Source organism: Rutidosis leptorrhynchoides, chromosome 4 (assembly GCF_046630445.1).
Source record: "Rutidosis leptorrhynchoides isolate AG116_Rl617_1_P2 chromosome 4, CSIRO_AGI_Rlap_v1, whole genome shotgun sequence".
Taxonomy (NCBI): Eukaryota; Viridiplantae; Streptophyta; class Magnoliopsida; order Asterales; family Asteraceae; genus Rutidosis; species Rutidosis leptorrhynchoides.
This window is the reverse complement of record NC_092336.1, coordinates 280,646,165-280,650,220: the sequence shown is the minus strand read 5'-3', so window position 1 is coordinate 280,650,220 and position 4,056 is coordinate 280,646,165.

The window sequence follows — 4,056 nt, the reverse complement described above, 5'->3', positions numbered from 1 at the left end:
TGTTACCTTTCAATTATACGACCAAGTGACATACTTCTCACTGCTCAAAGAGAACTCCGATAGTTCAAAGACAAGTAGGTCTGTGTAATTGGCTCATCCAACCAGATCTACATCATTCCAAGCATAGTCTTAACATAAGCATAATTACCTTTCCCTAACCCAATACTGATATCTTGGTCAACATTTCCCTGATCTGCATACTCCGGATATCCTTCCACTTATTTACTTTTCTGCATTTAGGACTTTTAGCTAAAAACAACTACTATTTTTATCCAGGTAATTTAACTAAAAGACAATTATCCACTTGATTCTCAATTCGTTAATCAGCAAAAAAATACGACACTAGGTTTACTTACACCTTCTACAACTTAGAAAGTAGAAGCAAATTTAGGCCCCGCACAATATAAATAAACAAACCCACTGTGTGCTACCTTGGTCAACTGAATCAGACGTCCTGTGGCCTAACGACACAGCACGAATAAAACCGTCCATTTCGGCCATATCATACACATACCTACTTATCACTAGACTTTTGGAGTTCTCTTCGAGTAGTGAAAGTATGTCACGTGGTTGTATAATTAAAAGGTAACTATACTTTGGAGGTTATCCTTAGTAAAGCACTAGGGTTATTAGTGAGTTAAGTTCTAATACTAACCCTCGTTATCAGTTTGGATAACTGAATAACAATGTGCCTTGTTGATTGAACACTGATCATAAACAGATGGAGACCATCGGGTTAAGTTGACAAAACCTTAAATGAAAACTAATGAGATCATACCAATCTAAACAATATACAGCATTACAATTGACATACTGAAAGTAAAGCAGATAGAACCCTAATAGATACCTAAATAGTTGATATGACTTAATCCTAGGGAAACAATCAAACAAGAACATGTAATAGGTTTGGTTCATACAGGTAAGGCACTTACTAGATCTTAACAGCTCTTAAGAGGTATCTTCAGAACAGTCAATGGGCATACTAGGTCATTCATGTCTCAATTCCTAAGTTCCGTGTCCTAAAAGCGCATTAGATGCCTCTCGGGAACTCTGGCCATACCGAGTCCATAGAATCTTCAGATACAGTATAACCAGGGGTCTTAATCCTATTAAGTAGCTAAGTTCATATTGGTGGACAAGTCCTGATCACAACATAGGTTGGTCAGTCCTTAGATGCTAGTATAAAAATCTATCGGAATCACAGGTTCAACATAACAATGGTAACCGTACTAATTTAACATAACTACTGTAAGACCCGAATATTTATTGTACGGAAGTGTAATTATGTTACATAGAGTGCAGGAAGCATTGTGTAATTAAACGAAGGTCAGAATCTGCTCAGACATGGGTGCGCGCCGCGCACCATAAGGTGTGCGCGCCGCGCACATGCCCAGCGACAGAATTCTGCCTTTTTCTATTTTAAGTTTAATGAAGGGCTTTTTGGTCTTTTCACTTGAGGCCAGATCTCAGGCCTTATTAGCTAGTTTGGATCCACTTTTGGATCATTTTCACATCCATTCATCACTCTCAAGTATCTTAGAGAGAGAGGGAGAATTCTAGTGAGAGAATTGGGGTTTTGGAGAGGAAGGAGCTTGAATTGATCTAAGTCTCGGGTTTTAAAGTTGTTCACCTCGTTCCTAGCTTCATTTTGGTTGTTGTGGTAAGTTCTAACTCCGAATTTCATTGTTTGATTTTGATATTCAAGTTAGAGTTTGAACTTAAATTGTTGATAATCCCATTTAAACTCATGAAGTGAGTTTAGTGTTGCTTGTAATCGGTTTTATTGTTATTATTGGTGGATTTTGGGTTGGTGAACAAATTGGTTATGATTAGGACTTGTAATTGGGTTTAATCACTAGGTTTAGTGATTATGGAAGTATTGGAACCCTTTTTATGTGTTGGAAAGACTAATTTTGGAATTGAGTCAAAATTAGGGTTTTTGGGTGATTTTGAGATTGATAAGTGTTTAACACTTATGATTGGGTTAAATTGGCATATTAGGACTATTGTCACTAGTGTTAGTGATTATTAGTTAGTTTGGGCGCGGATTGTGCTTATAAGTGCAATTGGTCGAATTTGCACTAAGTGTCGAATTGAGTTGGTTTGTAAATCAACTCTAAGTGTGTTGTTGTAATTGTGATAATTAAATAGGTACTTTCCAATGACGAGTTGCGGATTACTTGGAAGCATTCATCAAGGCGACAAGGTGAGTGTTAATATCCTATGTGCATATGTATGAGTAGGATGGGTGCAGGTCGGGTGAAGTGGTTCTCGGTTATAGAGCTCACTTCACGTATAGGTGGATTTTTATGGACTTGTGTAATAGGTCGAATTGGTACGGTTGTGCGTTTTGGTTGACCACCGTTGGCGAGTTGCACACTTGTGTGTACGATATCACATGCATTGTGATTTGGAGTTATAACCCCGACGGCGTGGGTTATGGAGTGGGAAATGAATATCGGTTTGCTCGTATTCATAATATTTTGAGTAGTGAATCTCGGGTAGTGCGGATTCATGATGACTCGGGTTGTTCTGTCATCTTGTGATGAGGTAGTGAATCTCAGGTTGTGCGAATTCACTAAGGCTCGGGTAGTTCGGCCAACCTCGGTTGTTGAATTTGTGAAGAAGTGAATATCGGGTTGTGCGAATTCACTAAGGCTCGGGTTGTTCGGTCAATCTTCATTGTGGTGTTTGGTATTCGGTAATAGGTTAAGGAGTTAACCTTATTTGTTTATATATTGTTATATATATATATATATATATATATATATATATATATATATATATATATATTGTTTTATTGTCGTGATGTAGCTAACCCTCCGGGTGTAGCTTCTTGGCGTTGTTCACATCGTCGTTGGTGAACTTATATTTGTTGATGCATATTTTGCTTGTTGCTTAGTGATCGTATGGTATGCTTAGATTAGCTTGCCTTTATGCTTGGATGCTCCGGTATGCGGTATTTGATTATTTGTGTGGCGTGTCCATTTTATGCATATATATGTATGTAGTATATTTTCACTCACTAAGTGTTAGCTTACCCTCTCGTTGTTTACATTTTTATAGATTGCATGGATGCGGTGGCTCGGGTAAGCGGGAACTAGTGGACTCGCATAGTTGCTTTAGAAGATCTTGCTTTTGGATTGATTAGGATTGGGTAGCGTATCCCCAATCGCCATGCTCTGTCTTTATTTTGTGTTAAAAATCATGTGGTCAAAAACTTGTAGTTTGTACGAAAGTGGTAAATCGGTCGATGTGGGCGCGGTCTCGTAAAACTCATTTTATTATTGGAACGTGAAAGTTTTAACTAATATAAATTGTTGTGAAGAGCGTTTGGTCTAAAAGTGTCGGGAGCAAGAGATCTTTTTGCGAAAATTGGAAAAAGTGGACAGCGGGCTTCCAGGCCCTGTGCGCGCCGCGCACAAGTGTGGGTACGCGCCGCGCACCCCATCTGGACAGCTCAGTTTTAATTTTTTTTATGCTGCGTTTTTAGTCGGTTAACGGGTTGGGTTGTTACAACTACGCTAACCCAAACTTCTATCATGGCAACATACAGATTAATTAGGCTAACATGGTAATATCGGAACGCATTATTAAATATAAATGATAACAATACATATTTAGTTAATAAGACAAGCGTTTCAGATAAAAACCTAAAAAGGTTGAAGAAATCCGCCCGAGATCGCAGGGACTCGCCAGGATATCCTCTGGAAAATAAAAGCTAAGCTAGCTACTACTAAAAACTAACTAAAAAGCTTGAAAATCTAAATTGAAGTATAATTTGAGTGTGTGTAAAAATTAATGAAAAAATCCCTTTAAATAGACTTGGAATTTGCTTCCATACGGCTGGCAGGCCGTATGGGCTGGCAAGCCCTTTTTCATACCCGTTTGCTGAGACCGTATAGCAGGCCGTTTTTCACACTGACAGGCCGTATGGCAAGCCGGATGGCAAGCTGGATGGTAAGCCGGATGGCAAGTCGTATGGACGGCCCTGGTCAGCTGTGTTTCCTGGATCGTAACTTGATTTCCTTGGTCGTAACTTGTCTTTCACCGTTT